At 38.5% G+C, this 27,319-nt stretch overlaps 1 long non-coding RNA gene across 4 annotated transcripts; it reads left to right on the forward strand.

The window, feature by feature from the left end:
• Positions 1-51: 51 nt before the first annotated feature.
• Positions 52-20,486, forward strand: LOC144223053 (uncharacterized). Of its 4 annotated transcripts, XR_013332539.1 has the most exons (4): positions 52-250; positions 1,012-1,174; positions 5,369-5,615; positions 20,147-20,486. It is a non-coding gene; the product is annotated as an uncharacterized LOC144223053 (long non-coding RNA). The 4 variants fall into 4 exon arrangements; XR_013332540.1 differs by lacking the exon at positions 5,369-5,615; XR_013332538.1 differs by lacking the exon at positions 20,147-20,486 and having other exon boundaries at positions 5,369-5,754.
• The last annotated feature ends 6,833 nt before the right edge of the window (positions 20,487-27,319 follow it).

The raw sequence follows: 27,319 nt of genomic DNA on the forward strand, positions 1-27,319 counted from the left end.
CCGCCCCGCTGCCCAGGCAACCGCTCAGGTGCGCGGCGGGGCGGGGCTCCGTCTCCGCGCGCGCTGCCCAGCTCCACCTGGTGGCCTTGTCCCCGTCTGGTGGCCGGCCCGCCGGGATGCTGGAGGACCGCTCTGCACGCCCAGCGCCACGGATGGCAGAGACCGGCCGAGGTCCGCAGCTGTCCGCCCTTCTTTTCACCCTCTCCTCCAGCTCCACGGCCCTCATTCTGAAAAGCATTGTATTTGAAACGTAAGGCTCCTATAGTAAGACCAACCAACCAATCGATTTAAATATAGAATAAAATAATTTTATAAGTAAACTTAAATGAAAAATATATTATACAATAAAGTGAAAAAAATGTACTTGTCAGAGACAACTGCTGTAGATTCTGGTAAATCTTCCCAGAATTTTTCTTTGCACACTCTAAGATGTATATAGGCTTAAAAATATCTATACACAAATGTTAGCAAATATAACAAGATCATTTTATTTCAAAGCCCGCAAGTGTGCCCTAACATCCCAACCCCCAAGCTGGTTTTTTGGTTTTTGTTTTGTTTTGTTTTTGGCAGGCAAATTCTGACAGCTTTTTTATGTGAATGCAAAACATGTATGCTTTTTAAAATAGTACATAATAGCTTCTGATTAAGAGCAATAGTTCCCCCACCCCAATCTAATTTTTTAATAGTTTATTGTCAAGTTGGTTTCCATATAACTCCCAGTGCTCATCCCCACAAGTGCCCTCCTCCATGCCCATCACCCCCATTCCCCACCCTAACCCCCCTCAGCCCTCAGTTTGTTCTCAGCATTCAAGAGTCTCTCATGGTTTGCCTCCCTCCCTCTCCCCAACTATTTGCCCCCTGTTTCTCCCCCATGGTCCTCCATTAAGTTCCTCCTAATCCACCTATACGTGCAAACATATGGTATTTGTCCTTCTCTGCCTGACTTATTTCGCTCAGCATAACACCCTCAAGGTCCATCCATGTTGCTACACCCCAATCTATTTTTTACAGAGACTGTTTGGAAATATGATTAAAGACTATTTCATGAACACAAAGGAATATACTATACAACATGGAAAGTTTGGAGAAACAAAGCTAAACAAGTTTGCTTCTACTGCTGGACTCCCTGTGTCTTTCTTCCCCAAGCTGCACCTTCCTGCTCCTATCCTCATAGGTGACTGCTATTCTGAAATTTGTATATTTCACCCCCTTGCCTTTTAAAATTATGTTGCTTCATAGAATGCTTCCCTTAAAAATGTGCAGTTAGTATTGCACGTTTTGAGGATTTATAAAAATTGAGTAGAATGGTATGTATTGTTTAGACATTTTTTTCCTTCCAAACTCTTACTTTGTAATTTTATTTATTTAAAAAAATTTTAATGTCTCTTTATTTTTGAGAGAGAGAGACAGAGTGCAAGTGGAGAAGGTGCTGAGAGAGGGAGACACAGAATCCAAAGCAGGTTCCAGGCTCTGAGCTGTCAGCACAGAGCCCATTGTGGGGCTTGAACCCACAGACCAGGAGATCATGACCCGAGCCTAAGTCAAATGCTTAATCCACTGAGCCACCCAGGTGCCCCATATATATATATTTTTTATTTTAGAGAGAGAGCGCATACGACGAGGGGAGGGGACAGAGGGAAAGAGAGAGAGAGAGAGAGAGAGCTCTCAAGCAGATTCCAATCTCAATGAAGCCTGATGCAGGCTTGATCTCATGAACCCTGAGATCATGACTTGAGCCGAAACCAAGAGTCCCATGCTTAACTGACTGAGCCACCTAGGCACCCACCAGAATCTTATTTTTGAAGTATACCTTTGTTGTGTTTAATTATAGCTCTTTTATCTTAATAGCTATTTACTCTCAATTGTATTACCATTCCATACCCCCATTTAAATCAACTCTACTATTGATGGACATTTGAGATGTCTCCTGTATTTAGTATTATAAAGAATGCTGCTATGATCATGTTTGTATGCCTTTAGATGCCCAAGTTCGAGTTTTTCTAGGGTATATGCCTAGGAGTGAAGTTTGTGGATCATAGGTTATTTATAACATCAAGAGACTTGTTTTCCAAGTATATATAGCAATTTAGACTCCCATCAGCAATGTGTGTCTTAGCCAAAACTTGGTTTTGATACGCTAAACTCTTTGCCCATCTAGTGGACATAAATTGGTATTTCATCATTTTCTTTTTTGCACGCTCTAATGAATGACTGTTAGTCTGAGAGCTTGATTTTTTGGAAATATTTGAGTGTAACTTTATTGGCAAGCTACGTTGTGCACCCTCACATACTTAACCACACAACTGTCTTAGATAATTCTCATAGTCAAACTATGCTTGACTATCAGAACTATCGGTGCAAATATTTTGAGTAGCCGTAGGGTAGACATTTGTTAGTTGAATGAAATCTTGAAGTTTACCAGTCTGACTACTCACTGTCCTAACTTGGTTTCTAGGAGGTTGTTTTCCCCTGAATGGGAAACTCTCTGAGTTTCATAAAAATGCTCTTTGTTTTTCTGAGCAAGTAGCTGAAAAGTAGCTTTGCAATGATAATCTGATTTGATTTCAAACCTTTTGTAGTCTGAGGAGGCTAGATATGCTGAATTACTTAAATATCGGTTTATTGTCAATGAGAGGGCAGGCATAACATGGGTAAAATGTTAGAAACCCCACAGATTAGGAAATAGACATAACCTTTCCCCTCTTTCACCAGAAGTCTTAAAAACACTGTGAGCTTTTTAACTTGAACTTTGTTTATAGTTTTGCTCTTAGCCATTTGGCAGTTGAGTCATCAGAACTTGGGCAACACAAAGGATGGATGGGAGTAAAGGGTGTTAAGAGTCCTACTGCCTGAAATAAAGCTAATTGAAAAGTGGTAGAAGAGTTTATGTAGTTCTTATCCACATAGACTATGAGACAGACTGATGCCTGGGCTAAGTTCTCTACCAGTACTAATGCCAATTTATGCTTCCATCTCTATCAAGTATTCAATAAAACTTTATCTTTAAGTTACAACTATGCAAAGGTGTTGTTCATTTAGTACTTCTTATGTAGTCCTAGGGGTTCTGCAAAATGCTTGGTGAGTAAAGTGATTCTACTGTATTCACATATCTTTATAAAATTTGCCAGTAAAATCCAGCAAGAAATTGCATTAGCTGCCAAAGCCCTTAAATTCTTATTTATTATTCAGGTCTAACTTGAAAGACAGAGCATAGAGTAGTCGTTCCATAGCAATAACTATATTAATTAATTTAAATATGGAAATAATTGAAGTATGAGTCAGTAAGCGGTGTGGCATTCCAGTGGGTGATGGTATATTTAAGTGGAAATAAAATCTATTAAATAATTATGGATCTTTTTATAAGTTTGAGGCAAAGTCAGTAGAGTTTATTGTTGTTGTCTTTTCAAAAATACTTAGGAAATTCATCTTTCATACAGCCCATGTGTTAGTGTTTTTTCCTTCTAAAAATAAATCTTTCATGGTGCCTCTGTGTTATGGGGGAGGCTATTTACTATTTTGCACTGCACACTGATTTAAAGCTTTATATATTGCACAAGTTATTGATGGATTAATAGCAGATATTTAGTTGTTTTTTTCCAAAAGGGAAATAAAAACATGTCAAATAGCTTTGAAATGGGAGATAGATCCATTGACAACATAGAGCACTGATTACTACTTCCATTAAGGACTTCTGTGGCTTCTTTTATATCGTAGCAATGACAAAATACCTCTTTTTTGTTTGTTTTGTTTTGTTTTTTTGACTTCAATTTCTTTCTTTCTTTTTTTTTTTGACAAAATACCTCTTGAAGGAATGAATGTAGAAGAGATATTCCTCTGGAATATGAGCAGTTTGTGGATAACATATTTATATCAGGATCTGTACTTTTCTCTGGCCTAGAGTAAGGACTTCTATGATCTTAGAGAAAATCTCTTGTGAATCTGAAATAAATACCTCAGAAGTTCTCTTGCTCCTGAGCATTTTTTATGTTTGTAGACTACTGTTATATTATTCAGGTTTCTCATGTACTTGTTTATTTTTAAATTAAATTTTATGTTAAATTTTAAATTTTAAATTAAACTTGTTTAATTTTTAACTATCAATCTAATTCTTAGAATATATTAAATCTTTTACAGTAAATATACCTTTATCAAGTTCATCATCAATTTCTAGTAATTTTTATTACCATACTGTTTGTGCATGTAGATTTATAACATCTGGTTCCTAGTTTTTGCTTTTTACTGTTATGTAATATTCTCTTTTTCTTAGGGAGTACTCATAATCTTTAATTCCTCCTGGTCTAATAGGCTTTTTGTTTGCCTCCAATCTCTTATTTTTAAACTTTAATCATCAACTTATTTACAGATATATTTCTGTAAATACTATATTTCTATCTTTTTCTATTATTTAATCCTATCTGTCTCTGTCATTTGGTGACAGAATTGAGTATATTGACATTTGTGTAACAGGGATATGTTTGATTTTAGTCTCTTAATCCTATTGCTTACTTAGTTTTCTCTGTTATAAACTCTTTTTTCCTTATTTTTCTGGTTTGCTCAAATTCTTCCTTGTTAACTTGGGAAATTTGATGAACTTTTCCATCTCATTAATAATCACTTTGCATTTTCAGGCACTAATAACCCATTTTTCATTTTATAAAAATAAGATAACTTTTCCCCACTTATTTCCACATGTTCTGTTCTCCCAATGCTTTCCCTGTTGTCATTTCCCCTAAAACTCTTCCATTCTTAGATCTTGAGGGTATAAAATTTCTCCACATCTCTCCAAAGAGTTGACTCCAACCCTTGAGTTTGGCCAAAATAACTTAGAACTTCTAATTCCAGGAAGTTTCACATTGTAGTTACAAGCTTGAGCATCTGTCTCAGCTCCTGGGCCTACTAACCATGTAAACTTGGGCAAGTTAAATAACTTTTTTTGTGCCCCGGTGTAGTGAATAATATAATTGTGGAAGGTTAAAATGTCCACACATTCTTTAACTTTCCCCTCATAAGTGGAACTTAGTTCCTCACCCCCTTGCATGTCTGCTTCTTTTTGAAAAAATTGTTTAATGTTTATTTTTGAGATAGAGAAAGAGAGAGAGAGTGGAGGAAGAGCAGAGAGAGAGGGGGACACAGAATCCAAGCAGGATCCAGGCTCTGAGCTGTCAGCACAGAGCCCGACATGGGGCTTGAACTTGCAAATGGTGAGATCATGACCTGAACCAAAGTCAGACACTTAACTGACTGAGCCACCCAGGTGCCTTGAATTTAGTCTTTTCTAATGACTAGAATAAAGTGGAAGTGACAGTGTGTGACATCTGAAATGAGGTCATAAAAGATATTGTGGCCTCTGAATTTCTCTCTCTCTCAGTATGTTCACTCAGGAGGAAGCCAGCTGCCATGTCACAAGGACACTCAGACAGCTCTGTGGAAAGGCCCATACAGTGAGGAGCTGAGTCCTCCAGCCGACAGTCATGTGAATTAAGTCATCTAGGAAGTAGACTCTTCAGCTACAGTCAAACTTTCAGATGCCTGTGGCCCTGGCAAACATTCTGACTCCGTCTTCAAGAAAGACCTTGGGCCAGAAGCACTGTTCCCAGAATCTTGACCCACAGAAAGTATGAAATCATGACTGTTTGTTGTGTTAGGCTGCTAAATTGGAGGGGGAGGGGTAGTTTGTTATATAGCAAAAGATAACTAATGCATCCACTTTCCAGAACTGTGATGAGGAATGACTAAGATAGAGCATGTAAAGAACTTTGCTATTATTTTTTATTATCTGCGCCAGCAACTTATTGGAAAGATTGTTTCCTAATCACTCTCTTTTTATCTCCCTAGCTTGACATTTTTTGGGGTCACTTGTTTTCACTTAGAGTTTTGTGTCCAGGATTTTTCACAGCTGGGTACATAAATGCTAGATTTTCTGAATCTTTGCATATCTGCAAATATTTTTATTTTACCCTGACAGGTAAATGACATCTTAGCTGTGCATTGAATTTCTAGGGTAGGCCCTTGTCCCTCAGCACTCTTTAAATGTTATTCCACAAGCTTCTAGCTTCTCCCATTTTATTCTAGTGGATAATTATTCTCCTCTCGTGTAGCAGATGATGCCTGTCACCAGATAGTTTTTCCTTTTTGCTTTGTATATCAGTTGTTATTTTTCCTTAAAGTTTGTAATATTTCTCCTTGTTATTTAAATTTTAGAATATAACCAGATATGTTTAAGTTGATATCTTTTCTTGTCAGTGCTGTGTAGAAGTTAGGAACCTCTTTCAGTATGCAGACTTGGGTCTTCAGCTCAGAATAAGTGCTATTTTATCATTTGTTTAATTACTGCCTCTAGTTTCTCTGCACCCAGAAAGCCCCAGAACTGTGAAGGCGGTGCTTCTAAAACTTTAAAATGCATTAAGAGTCACTTGGGGATCTTGTTAAAATGCAGATTCTAATTTAGAGTACCTGGAAGGCAAGTACCTGTCAATGAAGGGAGTTGGCCCTCTGTTGCAAAAGATATGTTAGTAATAAAATATATGTGCATAAAGTTACTTATGATATACACTGGAGAGAGACATTGGGCTTTTTTCTTAAGATTTTCCCCAGCCTAGATGATTCGTGGCTAGGATAAGTGGGGCCTGCCACAAAATGATTGATTTATTCCTACCTAATTACCAACCTAGACACAAGAGATATAAACAGGAGACAAGGGAGAGAGAAATATTCTGGAGGAGGCAGAGTTTAGGGAAGCTAGTTTGGTGCCTGAACACATCATAAATCCAAGTGGATCAGGCAGAGTAGACAGAGGCCTGGACAGAAAACTTTTGAAGTATACACGTACGCCAGACCATATAGATGGCACCCCCTTCTCATCTGGAGATCACTGAAGGCAAGGGGTCTCATGCAGGATCTGAGCCAACAGCACAGGCTGGGATTTCAAGGGAAGAGTCCCCCACCCTATATTTACTCCCCTAAGCTCTTGGAGGGCGGAAAATTTGACTTCGCAAGTTTCTGTATTTCCAAATTAGAGATCTCTGAGATTAGCCGAGGGGCAGGAGCTATGGGCTACCCTGATGGTGGCACAATAGAACAACAGGACACATTCCCTAAAGGGGGTATAAATGGTTTCTGGGCTCCAAAGGAAAATGCAGCCAAGATATGGCTATGTCGAAATCAGCATGCCAGGAATAATTTAAAAATCAGACACGCCTATCTGCCCAGCACCTGGGTGGAAACAGCTCATGAGCCCAGCAGTAGAAGACAGCACAGCCCAGCTGTGTCCATCAAGGTCATTGCCACTCAACCAGGCAGATCCTCCTTTCTTCCTTTCCTTCCCTTTCCCACCAGTACATACCAGTGATGAACAATGTGCTAATGCTGATAGTATTTAGATTTTATTTACTAATTAGTTATGACTATTATAACAGGACTAGACAGAAAAATCCTAGATTAGATTAGATTATTAAATAAGAAAACATTTAATTTTCCCATCACCAACTAAAGAAGAGGGCTGTACATAGAATGACATGATTAAGGACAGGGTGGCCATGTGTCAGTGGTTTGAGTGGGACACACTGGATTACACCTTGTATTCAGGCTTCTTTGTTAGGAGGTATTGCAACCATCAGACCATGGGGGGATGAGCCTCGGGATAATTCCCACCAGCTAAGACAAGCATATCGAAACCTAAGAACTTAGAGGCTTTCATTAACTTGGATTAACTTGGACCAGCTCTACTTCTGACTTCATACAAAGTGAGATAATAATTGCCTGTATTTTTAAGCCATTTTGAGATGAGTGTCTTCTTATAGCCAACAACATTGTGACACAGCATCCTATTTGGTACCCAATGAAATGTTCGTCAATCTTTGATACATTTATTAAATAAAGCTTTTGATGTCTGTCTCTTCTATGTATTGTACATATGATCTGAATATCTATCCAGAAGTTATAGCTGGTATGAGAGAATATGTAATTACTATAGGGCCTATATTTATAGTTATTCTTTCTCAACCTTCTTTTACTATTCCATGCATAGGCAGAGTAAGTCCACCCTGTGATGTTCATTAAAAAAAACACAGCAGTGAAATCAGGAAATGAGTGTTCATTATACATTTATTTCAATTATGGAAAAAGCCAAAACCTTTCTTATTTATTTGACACTTCTTTAGAAAAGCAGTTGAAATAAACTAGTATAATTCTAAAATAATGTGTACTCTATAGCCCAGAGTAGAGGGATGTACCTAAAAATAATATTGGCATAATTGTTCTAGAAGTTAGATCTTCATGAAAAAAACAAACGATTGACTAACTGAAGCTGATAGGATATTTTTATTAAATGCATCCTTAACCAGTACTTCTTTTCATGGCTGCAATAATTAAAATATAGTACATATTCATATCAGTAATTGAATTTGCTAGAAGAACATGCTCAGCTCAGTGAAGACTTTTGAATAAATAGAATTCAAGTACCATGTTTTCATACTTTATAACACTTGCTTCATCTTAGTTTAATAACTGCCATGTCTTGTACTATAAGAAGATTTATTTTAAATTCATTTCTGACTATTCATAAGTTCATATGTCTGTGAGTACATGTCATCTAAGGCATAACTGTGGACTGAGAGTTTGTTAACTATTTTTGAAATAAGAATAATCTAGAGAGTCTGATTAGCCTTGCATAGCCTTTCAGTCATAATGCCTACTACCTTGTCCAGCTTTGCCAGTAAGACCCATGACATTTGCATTTCATACGTCCTTGCAGGGAAATGATTGTTGCATTGAGAATTTTCTTTTTCTGTGCTAAGTTTAAAATAACTCCTGTTCAGGGGCGCCTGGATGGCTCAGACGGTTAAGCATTCAGACGGCTCAGGTCATGATCTCATGGTTCCTGAGTTCGAGGCCTGTGTTGAGCTCTGTGCTGACAGCTCAATGCCTGGAGCCTGCCTTCGATTTTATGTCTCCCTCTCTCTCCGCCCCTCCTGCTCACATTCTGTCTCTCTTTCAAAAATAAAATACACATTTAAAAAAAAATCTCACCCTGCTCTTCTTGAAATATGTAAACCCCATTTTTTGTTTTATTTTTACTCTGTTGTCCTGCCTCCCTAGTTACTGAAAAATTCAAGTCGTGTGTTTAACATTTTAACCTTTTCTTTTTAACTATTGTGGAAGGATTATCTTCACAATTATCTTTGATATTCGAAGATACTTTCCCATACTTTTCCCATTTTAGAAAAGAAATTTAAATAAAATCTTTCACTTTTCAAGCCATTTCCTTTTCAGTGATTCAAGCAAAAAATGAAAAAACTTAATTTTTTAGAGCATTGTTTCTCAAATTTGCCTGTGCCCGAGTCATGTGAGGACCCTGCTACAGATTTTGCGGGTCTGTAGTGGGGCCTAAGATTCTGCATTTCTAACTAGCTCCCAGGCAAGACCATTGCTGCTGGTCCAAGGCTTTCACTTTGAATAGCAAGATTTTAATGTTATATAAATGATAAGGTGATAGTTAAATGTTGACCAAATATAATATAACAAGTTAATATTTTTGTTTCATTTTCATTTGTGGAAACAATGTTTGTCAGATTTATTTTCCTTATAAATTAAACAAGTAGTGCATAGTTATAAAAAATTACTAATTACGGAAATAGATGGAGTAAAAGGAAAAAGTCTTCATTCTCCACTCTTCTTCCTCAATCTCTCTCCTCTATGGACAATAAATGCTTTGGTATAATAAATACTTTGTACATATAAATAAATATAAATGGGAATTAGTATATTGCATACTTTGGTATTTCTTGAGAAAGATCACAATGCCACAAAAATGCTGCATAATACATTCACCCCAAAATTTAGGAGTTTACACCACAAGCATCTGTCTGCATGCTTGCATTCTTGGGTTGACTGCTCTGGTCTCCTCTAGACCAGGCTTGGCTAGCTGCTTTGCTGCAGCTGTTGTGTTTCATCATGGAAGCTTCTGGCAGGGATTGGGGTCAAGGTGGCTCCCTGCTGCATTCCAGGCTGAAGGAGAAGTGGCAGTAACTTAGGACATCTTCTCCCCATGGAGGATCGCAAATGCCAAGAAGACAAGCCCAACATTCAGATTTGTCATGTCGATTACTATTGTTGAAAGCAAGTTATTAGGCCAAGCCCAGATCAACAGGAGGGGCTGTCTCAGCTCACTGTAAAGCTGTGGCAGAGGTGAGTGAAGAAAATGAAGAATTGGGGTAAAGTTTTAATCTATGAAGTCCCTGAAAGTATTTCCTTTGTAGCCTCTCTTTTGTGCTCTGTGCAGTCTTCTATCCACAGTGAAATCCACTGAGTCCATGGTAGGTTTTCATACACTGTCCTTATAAGCTTTTCCAGTGGAAAGCATTGGGCAGAGGAAAAAATAGGTTAAACTGCCTCTCATCTTGGAGTGACTCCACCATGGTGGTGGTCCAGAACAATGACTAGTACAAGAGAATCAAAAGCCCCCCCAGGCTTCTGTGTGTTCATACAGAAGCAGAGCCAAGTGGTTGATACTTAACAGGGGTTGGTGAGGTCCTTCGTTTATAGGCCACCGCAATAAACATGTTGGTTTCTTCCCCAATGTGTTCTTCAGTAATAGCAAGGGGATTTTTATTAAGGAGATTCAATGCTGTTTTGAATGTTTTGTCTGCAGCTTAATAAATAATCGCAGTTTCAAAGCTAATTTTAATTCCTTCTGACCCTACACTAATTAACTATTCTTCTTTCTATCTAGAATCCCAAGGAGGTGGCTGCTGTGGTTTTTCTCCATGTTTGGACATTTTACCCCTTGCAAAATAATCTCAGAGTGTATCATAGAAGCTACCATTGCCCCAGTCTAGATTCCTTCTGCCATCTTCTGGATTTATTGCAGCAGTAGTATCCACGTACCCCTCCACCCCAACCAGTCTCTGCTTGCTTTCTCTGCCTGTGGAGGTCTTCTCAGCTCTAGGGAAGCATGCTCTGGGTGCCTGTGTAGAGGGCAGCTTGGAACTACAGTCAGTTTAATGCTCCCAGTAGTAAACTTCAACTAATGAGAAACGGGATCCAGTGCACAGACACACCAGTTTCCCTGTCATTCAGTGGGGCAAACTCCCAGAAAAATTGGATACAGCTAACCTGCTCATGCACAGACCCACACCTGCGGCCTTCTTTCCCTCCCTCCCTCCTCACTCCTCACAGCACCTCCTGGGGTCACCTCCCAAGTGGGTCACCACTTGGACCCCCATCCTTTCTTCAGGGGCAGCTTTTGGAGCAATCACAATGAAGACAGGTCATGAGCAGAAAAGGCTGAGAGCTTTCCCTAACACTCAGAGCACCTAAAGCCATAAAGTAACTTAATTAATGAGCAGATAAAAAATGGCTGGCAGATGGCATTGCTCTGACAGAGTTGGCAAGTTAAAATAAGTAGCGACCAAATATCAAAGACGTAAGGAGAGAGAAAGAAAAGCTCCCACCTACGTGTTAGTCTGTGTTTGAAGCTTAGAGAAGGTGGAGTTTTGTTCTAGGCAAGGGCAGTGTCCCCGATGCCCTGACTGCTTCCCGTCCCCATCTACTTTCTCTCTCTGGCTACCTCTTGGTCTTTGTGCCCCCTTCGCAAACTGTTGCTAAGAAGGGATGGGTATGAACCTCTGCTCATTATTTCCAGGACAGACAGATCTGTATTAGACTCATGCTTCTACGAGCTGCAGTCAGCACTCTCTTGTGCCCTAGATCACACCCTCTCTGCCCGCCTTTTTACAGTAACCAGCTTAGTGAAGGTGTCACCTGCCAGCAACCTACCTCAGTGGCCACACCTATCTTTTGCTTTCTACTCTGGAGCTTTTCTCTTGACATCTCTTAAGATACGTCCTGAAGAGGCTCCTGAGTGGCTCAGTCAGTTAAGTGTCCAACTTTAGCTCAGGTCACAGATCTCATGGTTCATGAGTTCAAGCTCCGCATTGGCTCTCTTCTGTCAGTGCAGAGCCTGCTTCTGATCCTCTGTCACTCTCCTCTCTCTGCCACACCCCTGCTCATGCTCTCTCTCTCTCAAAAATAAAAGAAACATTAAAAGAAAAGATAACTCTGGGGGCACCTGGGTGGCTCAGTCAGTTGGGCATCTGACTTCGGCTTAGGACATGATCTCACGGTTCGTGGGTTCGAAACCTGTGTCAGGCTTTGTGCTGACAGCTGGCTCAGAGCATGGAGCCTGTTTCAGATTCTGTGTGTGTCTCTCTCTCTGATCCTCCCCTGCTCATGCTGTCTTTCTCTCAGAAATAAATAAAACATTAAAAAAGAAAAAGAAAAGAAAAGATAACTCTGGAAACCATTCAGCTATTCTGAAGCATAGGCAATCTTGGAAATGCAAGGTCATGAACACCATCATCCCCCTGCCCCTCATAATTCTTGGCCAATGGGAAAAGAAAGCTGATGGATTGTTTCTCCTTGTCCTTCTGGTGGACAACTTTGCAGAGTATTCTCCACACTTCCTCAGGGGGCCTCCTGGAGGTTGGCCCCCAACAGCCCATGGTGTTTGGCTTCATAACACACCTTCCTTGTATTCCTCTTCCCAGGCTCCCAGTCCAGTTCCTTGGGATGAAACTTCCCAAAGTAAACTTCCTAGGTACACAGTCGTGCGTCCAGCTCAGCTTTCTGGAGAATCCAGTGCTGGTTAGGTCCACATTCTAGGATGCCAACCTTCCCATGTGTCTCCTTTCCCAATGGCTCCTTTGACACCTTCTCAGGCCAGCTGCTCTTCTGACACTGTCACAGTCTCATCTTCACTTCCAGTGAACAAAGATGGGAACTAGAGTTTGCAGAACTAGGATTCAGCCACTGATTTAACTACTCTTAACGAATTAACCACGAGTGACGATGTGAACAAATGTTTAGGACTCTAACATCTGCTCCTTCCTGTTGTATTTTTGAGAACTCTGATGAGCTCATTCCTCAGCTGATGGCCCTCCTCATTCATTTTCATCTTTACTTGGAATATTCAGCATTGATCTCTCTGGCTGTAGGTTTTGTAGGGATTTACTGATTAAGAGAAGTTTTTTTAATATTCACAGCACTTGGATAGGTACTGTTGACAATACAGAGCAGCTAAGATGAAGTTACTAAAGCATAAGGACAATCTAAGGATTGGGGCACCTGGGTGGCTCAGTCGGTTGAGCATCTGACTTCAAGTCAGGTCATGATCTCACGGTTTGTGGGTTTGAGCCCCATGTCAGGGCTTTGCACTGGCGGTGGAGAGCCTGCTTGGGATTCTCTCTCTGCCTCTCCCCTGCACTTGACACTCTCATGCGAGCACGCTCTCTCAAAATAAATAAACTTTTAAAGAAGTTATCTTTAAAAAAGAATAATATAAGGTTGAAATAGGAAAAAACTACAAGTAACCAAAGCACACAAAACAGAGAATGTGATGTGTGGCAAGTACAGTATTGGCAGGATGTCATGGTGGAGAGAGAAATCACATCTGGTCAGAGTAGAAGGAAGCATGGCCTTCACATCTGGTCTTCAGTCAGAGAGTAGGATGCTCCACCTGGAGCAGGCTGAGACCAGCAAAAGCAATACTCACTTTTGCCATGATGGCAAATATGCTCACATTTGGTTAGCTAAGGCATTTCAGAGAAACATTTTTCTATTTCATTCTTGAACATTTTTAGAGCTCTAGGTATTTCAAGCTCCAAAGGCATTTTGTTAAGTTTCAGTACTATGTTGGATAGCATGTTTATCTCTTCAAGGTTGAGTTTTTAGAGTTCTAAAATCTATCTTTTTTGTGGCTGTGCTGTCATAAGACAGACGTTTTTGAAATATTATAACTCTTCATGCCTCCTGGGTATCTCTGCTTGTTTATGAGCATTTCTTTGTTATTCATGTGTAGATAGCAGTTTGACCTAGAAAGAAAAAAACATTAAAAATGATTACATACTTTATGCGATCCCTAATTATGTTTTCTTTTCTTTCTTTTTTTTTTTTTATTTATTTCTAGGAGACAGAGAGAGAGAGAGACAGCGTGAGCAGGGGAGGGTCAGAGAGAGAGAGGGAGTCACAGACTGAAGCAGGCTCCAGGCTCTGAGCTGGCAGTCAGCACAGAGCCTGACGCGGGGCTCGAACCCACGAACCGTGAGATCATGACCTAAGCGAAAGTCGGACGCTTAACCGACTAAGCCACCCAGGCGCCCCATAATTATGTTTTATTTTCTAAGAGCTATAGATGTTGTATTATTCATTAGCCTGTTCACATATTATTTATGTTATACAAATAGGATGTTCGTTGGCTTAAAACACTTAAGGAAATCCTGTGTGTGTCTTTAAGTTTAAAAAGTGAGTCTCAGGGTATATTCACCATTTTTTTGTAAGCCTTCCCAACTCAGTGTGGTCTTCAGACCCACAGAAGCATCACAGAAATGCAAGATTCTGGGCCCCAGCCTAGAATTCAAAATCTGCATTTGAACAAGATGTCAGTTGATGCATGAGCGCTTTAAAGTTTTCAATAGCTATAAAATTTCAAGGATTATGAGAGCTAACTTTGGCCTTAATTGCAACTATATCTGACACATGGATCTCTTCAAGACACCTGATGACCATGGTACTTGTGTTTTAGAATATATATTGATATATTTTGAAAAATGTATTTCTAGTAAAAATACTTTTTGCCTTCTAAAACAAAGACGGGTTACAGGTTTAAAGGATCTTTAGTTACTATGGTCCATTTTCCATGCCTCTGACCATTTTTTGTACTGATTCACAAGGAAAAGTTTTAGGTTTTAGAAACTTAGAACCACTTTAATGGTCACATATTGAGTATATCTCTTGGGGAATGAAATAACATTGTTCAAATTATAAATATCCAGTAGTATATTCAATGATGCTAAACCATATTTAGAATTTTTTAAACCATTTTTTTAAGAAAGAATTTTTCTTTCTACCCATCAGACTGAGTTATGAATGACATCATTACGTTAGGGTTTGGGAAGGGGAAACCAGCCTGATATACATTGGTAAGGATATGAATTGATACAAACTTGTTGGAGGACACATCTACCAACTTTTCAGCAAGCATACACATCTTGATCAAAAAGTTCCACTTTACAGATGTACTCTACAGATATTTTCTCATATATTTGCGAAGAAATATGTTATGGGAATGTACTCTGAACCATTTATACAAACATGAAAGCTGGAATTACCTAAATATCTATCAACACAAATAAATGATTTAAAAATTGCAGCATGTTCATACAGTGAAGTGTTATATAGTTATTAAAGAGGAATAAATAAGCTGGTGTCTAAAACATACGTAATTAGAGTCAGATATATATGTAGATTACAGACACATTAAATGAACTCTAGATAACAGATCTATGCATAGAAAATGCTCCCAAGAATAAACACTGAGCTGTTCACAGCAGCTGCCTATGGGTAGTGGTCTGCGGGAGGATGGAGGACTTTTTATTTTGCAGTTTATCTACGGTTTTATTTTTTAGAATATCAAAATAAATGCATAATTTAAAAATAATTATGGTTTTTTTAATGTCTTCCTCCCAGCGCAAAAAAAATATGCGCAGTTAGATTGAGAAAATAGGCTTATAAATTTCATAATCTGTGTGCAATCCAAAGAAATTAAAAATAGAAAAAATTCAACAGTTGCTCAAGAAAGACTTCTTAGCAATTCTCAGCTGTAGAGTTTCTGAGAAATATTTGGATTCTGAATATGTTTTATATCAGTAGATTTAAGATATTTTAGAATATAAGCAACATTAAACTCGTAGGTAATTTTTTCAAAATGCCAAGTAAAATTCTCCACCTACCAAGCTGACAAAAAATTTGCCAATATTAAAAAAGTTGCTGATATTCAGCAATGGTATAGGTATACACATAATGACTTAGGAGACATACATTTTTAAATAGAACAATCAAGTTTAATCTGATATGTGTAGCCTGATGTCATTTTGTAAGTACGTACATCCATATTTCAGAATAAGCATAAATTTCAATATTAGTGTTTTAATTATAAAAACCTTGTAAATACTCTGTAATTGCAATTCTGATGACTTCTTTGATCCCAGACATTTTCCTGGAGAAAAATGTTAAGATTGTAGGTAGTTGCAGATTTTCTCTTTGATTTTGGTTATTATTTTTTTAGCTTTATTTTGTGTGTGTGCATACATTTAGAGAATAGTGTACACTATTTATACTTTTCATTCTAATTTCTGCAAAATTTTTTGGTAAATATTGACTGAAGTAAAGTATATTACTTGTTATTAGGATATAGCTTTTTAATATATTTTATTACTTTAGCTTCAGTTGTTTTGTTCAGAACTTATTACATATCTATGGTCTATTTTGTTTCTTAGCATTTCTTACAGTTCATAATGAATTATTTATGATATTTATTGTTTAACATTTTCTGCTTATTAGTTAATTACTGTTGTGGATTAGACTTTTTGCCTTCTGTTTTTTGTCTCTTTCAGACTTCTCTTCCTTAAATTTGAACTCTCTAATAATTATATCACACCCTCAACATTTTATTAATGTTTTCTCAGTCTGGATATTTTTAGCCCTTAAAAGTTAGCCTTTTCTGTATTGCCTCATATTATCTGTATTTTATACAACACGTATTTGTCGCTGCTTACCCAACCTGTCATAATTTTGTGTACATTTTAATGTATATGTTGACATTTTGAGAGAAAAAGTATACTCAGACTTAATTCTGTCTTCTTGACATCCTTTCTGCTTTCACTACTGTGAGTTCAACTGAACCAGTCTTTAAATCCACAAACTATGGGGGAACCTGAGTGGCTCAGATTAAGCGTCCAACTCTTGATCTCGGTTCAGGTCCTGATCTCAGTTTCATGAGTTCAAGCCCCACATCAGGCTCTGTGCTGAGGCTGCAGAGCCTGCTTGGGATCCTCTCTCTCCTCTCTCTCTGCCCCTCCCCCACTTGCACCATTGCTTTCAAAATAAATAAATGAACATTAAAAAAAAATCCACAAACTAGTACCCATTTTACCAAACTTTTTTTTTTCTTTGGAGGACAAGATTTGGACTCTCACTTCTTGAAATTATTAGTCTACTTCTTTGCCAGTGGCATGATCAAGCTTCAGTAGCCTTAGATATAGGGCAAAATTAAATCACACATGAGTCTGTGAAAACAGCTTTAGGCTGATGAATTCTCCTCAGAACTACAAAATCAATGTGAATTTGAGCAAACCTAGCATGAAAATAGCTCCTGTGGAAAAAAAACAAAAATAAAAAATAAAAACAAAAGCAATAAACATTTAGATCTTCTAAGAAACTGAATTTTCAACTTGAGTTAGAGCAGTTCAAAAGTAATGGCTAAAGAATAGTAAGTAGGTATTACTGCTCAAAGGTTTATGAGCCAGCGAGTTGGGTCTTCTGGTCTCGTGGGATTCTCTTACACATCTGTGGTCAGGTGTGGGTGACACAGGTAGGCTCTCTCACTATGTTTGGGTGTCACCAGCTGTAGGCGGGTCTAGTATGACCTCAGCTAGGACAATAGAGCCCTGCTGTGTATGTGAGCTCATCCTCTCACAGCCTGGTTAGGGGCTTTTTCCCAAGGTGCTGGCAGTACTCCAAGAGAGTGTGGAAGTGGGGAGGTCCCTCAATATACAGACTAGGAACTGGCTCCCTTCGGACGTGTTCTATTAGCTAAACCAAGTCCAGCCCAGATTCAAGAAATGGGAAAACAAACACAGTCACCTTCTGATGGGGGTTGTAAAGTCACAGTGCAAAGAGCATGAAGGATTGAAGAATTCAAACACATAAGCCATTGACTGATAGGCTACTACTTAGAATTAATATCTTTTTGCATTCACATCCTCTATTTCACACACCTCAGGCTTTTATAGGAGCTTGAGTATTCTTCATTAAAAAGAAGACCTAAACAAACAAACAAACAAACAAATAAATAAAAATAAAAGGAAGACTATTTCATCACCTTTAAAAAAAATGGAATGAAGCTTATCATGCAGCAATTCATTTGGAGGCTCTTAAAATGTGTTATCTTACATCCTGACGTCAGCATTTCTATGTTGGAGTTTTGAGATTTTCCTAACTCTGGGAGTATTAAAAATGTTTACATACCAACTCAAGAATTTTGCCAGCATCTATACATTTCAGAGTAAAGAAATTGGAGAAAATTAATATTTATCCATATACTGGTGTTTATAAAACACTAGTATAACGTAAGCAAGATGGGTTTTATACAACTACTGATGGCTGTTTTATAGTCACGTCCTTCTTCAGTAATTGTTCTATTTTTTTGAATGATTAAGTTACATATTTGAGATTTGTGAACATATGAACTATCCCATGATTCCACAAAAGTTATGTTTATATTGTTTTTCTCATTCATACTATAAGCAGTCTCCAGTTAAATAAACCTGGTTGTGAAGTGAATAACCCTTAGGAACAAAGAAGCTTTCCAAATTTATTTGTCTTAAATTTGGCAGGCCTGTCTCAGATACATGAATCTTGTTCTAAAAGAAATCTGTTATTTACCCCTTTTGAACTTGTCAAGATCAACAGTGACTTGAAGTCATAGTGTTTCATAGAGATGTTATTTGGTAAAACTGCTGGCAATCAAAACTGGAAATTAAAAAATATTCAGAAAGTATAAATTAGTCATACATTTTCTTATTTGACAAACCATTCACATGTAAAGTGAAATGAGAAATTCTGATAATTCTTCATTTTTAAAAAATGTTTATTTTTGAAAGAGAGAGAGAGAGGGAGAGAGTGTGTGTGAGTAGGGGAGGAGTAGAGAGACAGAGAGAGAGAGACAGAAACAGAGACAGAATCTGAAGCAGTTCTCCAGGCTCTGAACTGTCAGCACAGACACAGGGTTCAAACTCACAGATCATGAGAATGCTTAACCAACGTGAGGGCACTTAGCCACCTGAGCCACCCAGGTGCCCCAGAATTTGGACAATTCTTCAATACTTTATGAGTGCTACTTGATTAAATATTAATAAGGCTTCCGTTATATATTGGAATAATTATCATTTTTAACAAAATGAGAAAAATTACTTGCTTCTATAAGTTATCTCCTTTGTGGTCAGTATCTGTTAGGTGATATTCTGAAATGGAAATTTTGGAACAAGTGTGATATCCCATATTATTTAAGCCAAATTTGAATGATTCACCAATTGGTCATTTTTATTATAATCAATTTCTGTCAGTGATCTCTAAAAATAATTAATTAATATAAGAATGCTGGTTAACTATTTATCCATAGAAGAAAAATTTTGCTCTGCTCTCAATGACACTTGACTAGTAAGACAAATTAAGTTTGGGCAAATTTTACTAAATAAACTGTAGACTTGTGAGTTTACATGACTTGCCCAAGTTCAGAGCCAGTCTAGGGTAGACCTAGGATATTGCCTGCCCCGAAACCCCTGCTCTCCCAAAACAGCACTGACCTTTGACCCTATCTACTTACCCTTGTGGGGGAGCTGAGCCATCAGCTGCGATGACAGAGGCTGAGGAAGTAGTTCAGAGCACACGCGATGGGATAATCTGAGAAATTGTCACAGAAAGGGCAGACTCAGCTTCTAAGCACTTCTTTCTAGCAAATAGATGCAATTTCTTTTTAATTGGAATCATGGAAAATGTCAATAAGTAAAGCACCTGGATTTCAACTCCTATATTAAAATTCACTCTGGCAATGTAAAATCTGCATTTTATTTCATAGCAAATAAGGACCAATCAATAATATTGGTAATGCTATTCATTATGAAAATTTTGGGTTTTTTGTATCTCATGAGTATATTCAATTGTCACTCCGCAAATACTCCTCCTTCTCATGATCTCATGGAAGAAGGAGGGTACTTTCTTGTCCCATTGATGTCACGTGACTCTCTTAGGCCAAAGGAATATGATTCAAAGTGACAGTGTGCTAACTCCAACCTACACCTTAGTGTCCACAAGTGTTCTTCAGTCCTTCTTGAGAAGATCATGCTTCAAGTAGCTGCCAGTCCAAAGAGAATGAGGGACCTGTGGACCAGATATGGACCCAACCTGTAGCTTGGAGCCCCATGTACAGCCTACATCAGCTGAGTCTCAGCCAACCTGCAGTGAAATAATTGGTGCTAAGTGGTTAGAAGGCTAAAATTACTAGATTATGATATTCACATTACTCACATTTCAGGAGAGTGGGAGCTACATCAAGTCTTCAAGCATAAAAAGAAGTAGCCACGTTATCCTCTCTGGGAGCAATGTGTAAAGACTTCAAATGGCAGTTATTCCTTTAGCTCCTCCCCCAGAAGAGGAAAAACATGATTTCAGTTTGGCGCCAAGACTTTCAGCATGCATGAGGCAATATAAGGAATGGCTGGACTGCTTTGTGAATAACTCAAAATTGGACATTTGCAGCATGATGGCTTAATTCCCAAAGGAAATCATGAACCTGAACCTCTGGAAATATGATTGTCACCTTATTTGAGTTTCCTGAATAAGAACAATCACATAGTAAATATCCTGCAATTGTTCTCTGTTGTCTCCACGTGGTCTTTATCGATAGGAGCCTTCAAATGAGGCCTCAGTTAATTAAGTTAATTGAGTTCATTATATTTTCTCTAAAGTATTTGAATAGCCTTCCTAACAATTAACTACATCTGAGCACTAAGTGAATTATTGACTTATCTCATTTAGGACTGAAAGCAAATCTAATAAATGCTGTTGAAACCTATTATGAATCACTTTCAATTTACCTAAGAACTTACAGTACTTATTATAGGATTTCTATGGTGGGGCCTACCAGCATTGAATTCATCATGAAGAGCTAGTTAATCAATGGGGCAGTCCCCATGTTTATTAGTGACAAGAGCATGGGTGTATGGATATCTCTCTGAGACCCTGCTTTCAATTTTGGGGGGTATAATACCCAGAAGTTGAATTGCTTGATCATACAGTAATTCGATTTTTATCAAATTTTACTTTTGTGAGGAACTACCATACTATTTTCCATAGTGGCCACAATATTTTACATTCCAATCAACAGTGTACAAGGAGTCTGATTTCTCCACATCTCTACAAACACTTGTTATTTTCTGGTTTTTAGCAGTAGCCATTTCAGTGAATGTAAGGTGATATCTCATTGTAGCTTTAATTTGCCTTTCCCTAATAATTAGTGAGATTGAGCATCTTTTCATGTGCTTATTGACCATATGTATATCTTCTCTAGAGAAATGTCTACTGAAATCTGTGTTCGTTTTATAATTAGGTTGTTTGTTTTGTTGGTGGTGTTGAGTTGTAAAAGTTCTTTATATATTTTGGGTATTAACCTTTTATCAGGTACATAATTTGCAAATATCTTCTCCCATCTCATGGGTTGCTTTTTCAATCTGTTGTTTGTGTTCTTTGATGCACAGAAGTTTCTAAATTTTGATGTAGTCCAGTTTGTCTATTTTTACTTTTTTGTCTGTGCTTTTGGCACCATATTCAAGAAATTGTTGCTAATCAATCCATTTACTTTTAGCAAAGCCTGTCTTCTAAGGCACAAAGATGATTTACCATGCAAATCAACTGGATAACCTGCATTAATTTGCTTATTCAAAACAGAGGCTATTAAAAGTGAATAAATTAAAATTGGTGAATCTGAGCTTTTATTGAAACTTTAACTTTTTAAAAAAGTATTAAATAATATTTAAGTAGTTGGTTACTTTGCATGAATTTTCTAATTCATGTCAAGTTCATAGATGATCTGAAATTGAAACATAATAGGAATGGATTGAAGTCAAAGGTTATGTATTATATGTCTTCGTTTTGTCAAATTGTTTAGTAGAGTGAGTACCAATAAGCACCTACTCAATAAACCCTTAAAATAATAATCTATTAGCCCAGGAGTAGTGATTAGTATTATTTATACCATGTATTTACTTTGTGGATGAACACATTGAGATCATGAAGGAAAAGTCATGTACGTGATCAATATAGAACACAAAAGAGATGCCTTGCTTGAAGGTAAAAAGAAGAATGCACAGGTTTAGAAGTCTGGACAGCTTGTCTGAACTAATGAGATAATTGATGTCTGTGGGATGCAGATGTGCATATGATGTCACCCTTTATGTATGAGCAAGTGGTGCAATAGGAACATCCGGATACATTTTGGGTCTCTAAGAAATCTTATTCCAAGAGTTTTTCCCTCCGTTCTATAAATGTTCCTGAAAACCATCACCTTGTCCCTTGGGGGGCTCTCACATCTCATGCATCCCCCAGATATTAGTAAGACATTTTGAAAGATACGAAGAGATGCCCTGTGCAAGTTGCCATCCTGGTTGACCACATTTCATATTTCTGACTCCTGTTATTCTATAGAGTTTACAGTATTTTAGACTTAAAAGAGCCTTCCAAGTCACTGAGTTCACATTCCCTTCTTTTCAGATAGGAGAACAGAGGCCTAGAGGGGCAGTGACTTGATACAAACTGCCAATAACGAGTGGGGTCAAGATCCTAATTGGACTCCCAGATTCAAAAACTTACATAATGTTAGCAATATCACCAAAAGCAAAAACAAGAGAGAGATGATGCATTTCAGGCATGCATTGCAAAACTTGAACTCCCTCCTTGTTTTGCAGGTTGTGAAAGCTTGCTTTCCCTCAGCCATGCACAAAGCCAGAAAATCTTTGGCTTCTAGCATTCTAACTGCTCCAGCCTAGCAACAAAGCCACAGGGATCCTGGCCATGGCACTTCCATTTCCCAGCTCTAGACAGGCTTTAGCTGGTCTCAGTACCACCAGAAATGAGATGACTGGACTCTGTCCCAATTCTCCACTTTCAGCTACCTTGGATAAAAGGGGCTTAATTCTGTAGTGATTAGCATACTTGAAGTGTGGCTGCTTCTGAATTCATACACAAAAAACTTGTATTGACAAGTTTGCCAATTCTCCAAAATGTTCAAATTCATCTGACCTTCTAAACCACAACATCCACTGGAAAATTATTGGACATCTGGAGAGTCATCTGGGGTTGAATTACATTTTTGATGTGCTGTGAAATGGGGTCAGTGCATTAGAATTACATTTGAGTAGTTATGAATGCACTGATAAAATGCTGCTCTTCAGTGCAAATTGGCAACTCTCCCAGTCTTCAGGAAGCTTCAAAGAAATGAATTTCAAAGCCCTTGATTAACAAATATGTACAAGAAGTCAGAAAAGACAAATTAAGAATCCTCTGTTAAAGTACACAATACGTCCTAGACTTATTTTACGAGCTATGATTTTAAATAGGGCCTATTTGCACTGCAAAGGGCAACATTGTTCCATGGCTTGAGTAGCAAGTAGCAAATAAGGAAGGAAGCTCCTTTTTCTCTTAGGATTTGTGGTTCCAGTGAAGTCATTGTACTTGGTCAACTATTTTCTAGACTGCTTAATAGAGTAACAATGGGACAAAGAGATGGCAGTTGTGGGGGTTCAGATTTCCACTGGATGTTATAAAGCACTTCTTAACAAAGGGCTGTCTTATGGATTTCATAAAAAATGTTTAAGCAGAAGCTGAACAACCATGTTTCAGGGATTTTGTAGAATATATCTATTAATTGGCTGAGAAGTGTATTCAGACTTTCAAGGTCCTTTTGAGTTTTAAGACTGAGCTGCTACAGTCTATAAAATGAAGCTAAAAGGAGCCCTAGTTGAATCGTTGGTAAATAATATGTCTTAGAAATGAATTATCACTTAACAGCATTTAGAATTCAGCTAACCTAAAGCTAATTTTTTGGAACCCACGCTGAGGCTAATGGATGGTCACCAGGGAGCTGCACAAACCTGGCAGGGCATGCAAACCCAGCACCCTGCAGGGCCAGCAATTCTCTGAAAGCACCTGGAAGACAGGTGTGCTGTGGAGGCTGATGGCAAGCCTCCAGATATTCAAAATGTAAAGCACTTTTGGTTTCTTTTCTTATCAGGTCATTATCATTGACCTAATCCTTTACATCAGCAACACACAGAAAATGAGAGAACTCTGGTAAAAATGGCAAAGCCCATGCAAGAAATCCTTGTTGGGGCACAACTGTGGCTCATTACCCCCTGAATGCTAGCACAGTTGAGTGTAGAAGTTTCTTAGGTGTCCAAAAGCTGTACAAGGCAAAGTTGTATGCTCGCCTTGGTGCCCTTCAGTTTAATCACACCCAAGGCTTGCATGTCATGATCTTTCTCCCTTTCTCTATGCTCGTCTCCCTCATCCCTGCCCACAGTTCTTCCCTCGGATCCCTGACTCAGGCAATGCCTCATATTCAGGACCTGCCCTTCTGCCTCCTTTGAGTCAAAATTGTCCTAGCCATGCTCTCATCCTTCTGTGCCTTGTAGCTAAGTTGCTGAGTGAACTAAGACTTAAAGACAAATAAGTACATACTCTGTGTACCTCTTTCATGATATTTCATGATGGTTGAGTTTTCTTAGAATTGAAAAACCATTTCACAAAATAACATCTCTGTGATTGCAAATGGAGTGCAGGTGGTCAGGAGCAATAGTTTAAAGTGTGGTCTGGTTGTACCCTCCACGTCCCACCAGCTAGGTTACCCACGCAACATCTGTATGTAAAATTGGGAACTATGTAATGGAGAATTCTGTTTAAATCCCTTACTATAGTTTGTACTCATTGAACAAAATTTATCAGTTTTTTCAGTGAAGTAGCTACTGTACTCTTGAACCAACATCATGACTAAAANGACATCTGTATGTAATTGGGAACTATGTAATGGAGAATTCTGTTTAAATCCCTTACTATAGTTTGTACTCATTGAACAAAATTTATCAGTTTTTTCAGTGAAGTAGCTACTGTACTCTTGAACCAACATCATGACTAAAACATGGATAACAGTATTTTTTTTTTAATATTTTATTAATTTCTGAGAGAGAGAGACAGAGTGAGCAGGGGAGGGTCAGAGAGAAAGGGAGACACAGAATCCGAAACAGGCTCCAGGCCCCGAGCTGGCAGTCAGCACAGAGCCCAACGTGGGGCTTGAACCCACAAACCGCAAGATCATGACCTGAGCCGAAGTCGGACGCTTAACCGACCGAGCCACCCAGGCGCCCCTGGATAACAGTATTAAAGTTAATTCATTGTTTCCTAAAAGTGTAAGTAGTTTTCTTCTTTCTTGCTGCATTTATTTGTAATTTTTTTCCTATTCCTTTTTTTCACTTTATTGATGAGGAGCTGTATATATTTAAGGTATTAAGGTATATAGTCTTTTAAATATATAGTCTATATTTAAGGTATACAACTTGATGTTTTGATATATGTATACATCTTGGAGTAATCACCACACTCAAGCTAGTTAACACATCACCTCACATGTTTTCCTTCTGTTGTGTGTGTGTGTGTCTGTGTATGTGTGTGTGTGGTAAGAATGCTTAAGATCTACTAAAAGTTTAAGTATTTGTTGTTCATGGGACTAAGCTCATTATTTTTCCTTACTGAGTTGAATTTTGCTACTTTTTTCGTAAGGAGTTCATTTATCTTAATAGAGACTCAAATGATCCTTTCAGTTTGTCAGGAGGAAATACTTTAATAAGTTTAGATGTCAAAAGTCCACAAGGCAATGGACATGAAATATGAGGACAAGAGTTTGGTTAAGAAGCTGTAATCACAATGGCTAAAATTGCATCAATTTACCACACTCTTCTGCAAACTAGCCAAATATTGCTCCTGAGAAATTACAGCTATATGCCATGCATTATATGGATTTATACCATAAACCCCCAAACATCATTTATGGCCCTTTATTTGACAAAAGCCAAGACAAAACAGATCTCCCTCTTTCCACCGGGACTAAAGCAGTGAAACAGAATAAGCAACCCAGTGATTCCAAAGGAGTCCAGTTTCAGGGGCTGGAGTGTTATTCTTATGCAACCAGGAATTTTTCCCCTTAAAATGTCTAGTGTTCCAGGACACCAACCTAAAAAAGAGTAAGTGTCCTAAGTGCTACCTCACATACCTCAAATACTGCTTTTGTTCCAAGGACCATTTTGAAAATATATTTTCTACTCGAGGACAACCGCTTGGAGTCAAGGAAAGAACCCATAGATAGAAAGAACATCCATTTTCTCAAACTTCCTTTTCTACCAAGAGCTACTAAAGAACAAAAAAGTTTCGACTACTTTTGACCTGTGGCTAACCAATGCTTGGGAGAGAAAATAACACAGGTAGAATTCCCTGATTTACTGGGGAAATAGACTTGCAGCTGAAAACAAAAATGGTTTATAATCCTTATGGAGGCTGCCAACTCCATTTTTGAAAATGGGGCAGTGATAAGCATTTGCTTTCCTCCTCTCACCTTGAACATACATGTTACTTGTATGAGCTCATTCACAGAAGGGATAATTAAAATGAATATTGCACATGCTCACCTTAAAAATAACTTCATACTGAAGAAAATACGCTGGTTGATCCAAATTCATTAAGGAATAAGATATAATATACACAAGTTTCTCTTTTTTTTTTAAGTTTATTTATTCTGAAAGAGAGAGGAGGGAACATGAGTAGGGGAGGGGCAGAGAGAGATAGGGAGAGAGAATCTCAAGCAGGCTTCACACTGTCGGTACAGAGCCCCATACGGGGCTTAATCTCACAAACTGTGAGATCATGACCTTAGCTTACTGAGATCAAGAGTTGGTTGCTCAACCAACTGAGCCACCTAGGAGACCCCACAAGTTTCTTTTCTTCCTTCCTTCCTTCTTTACTTCCTTCCTTCCTTCCTTTCCTTCCTTCCTTCCTTTTTGAGAAAAAGAGGGCACAAGTGAGTGAGGGACAGAGAGAGAGAGAGGGAGAGAGAGAGAGAGAATCCCATGGAGGGTAGACAGAGGGAGAGAGAAGCAGGGCTTATCTGAATCAGGGCTCATGTTTTACCCCAAGTGGGGCTTCTGCTCACCGGATGTGGGACTCAAGCTCATCTGAAGTGCCCCTCAAGCTCACCGAAGTAGGACTCGAATTCATGAACAATGAGATTATGACCTAAGCTGAAGTCAGATGCTTAACCCATTGAGCCACCCAAGAGCCCCCACCCCCACCATGTTTCTTTTATTTAATAAAAGGTATCACTCAGTGGTGGTGAACCCAGAACTATAACCCAGAAGGTTATATAATTTAGGGGACAAGATGTCTTTAAAGAGATACCTCTTGGAGGACGCCTGGGTGGCTCAGTATGTTAAGCATCTCACTTCAACTCAGGTCATGATCTTGTGGGTCATGAGTTCGAGCCCCGTATCTGGCTCTCTGCTGACAGTTCAGAGCCTGGAGTCTGCTTCTGATTCTGTGTCTTCCTCTCTCTCTGCCCCTCCCAGGCTCAGGATCTTATCTCTTTCTTCTCTCTAAAAAATAAATAAAC

Source organism: Crocuta crocuta, unplaced genomic scaffold, assembly GCF_008692635.1.
Source record: "Crocuta crocuta isolate KB4526 unplaced genomic scaffold, BGI_CrCroc_1.0 scaffold82, whole genome shotgun sequence".
Classification (NCBI taxonomy): domain Eukaryota; kingdom Metazoa; phylum Chordata; class Mammalia; order Carnivora; family Hyaenidae; genus Crocuta; species Crocuta crocuta.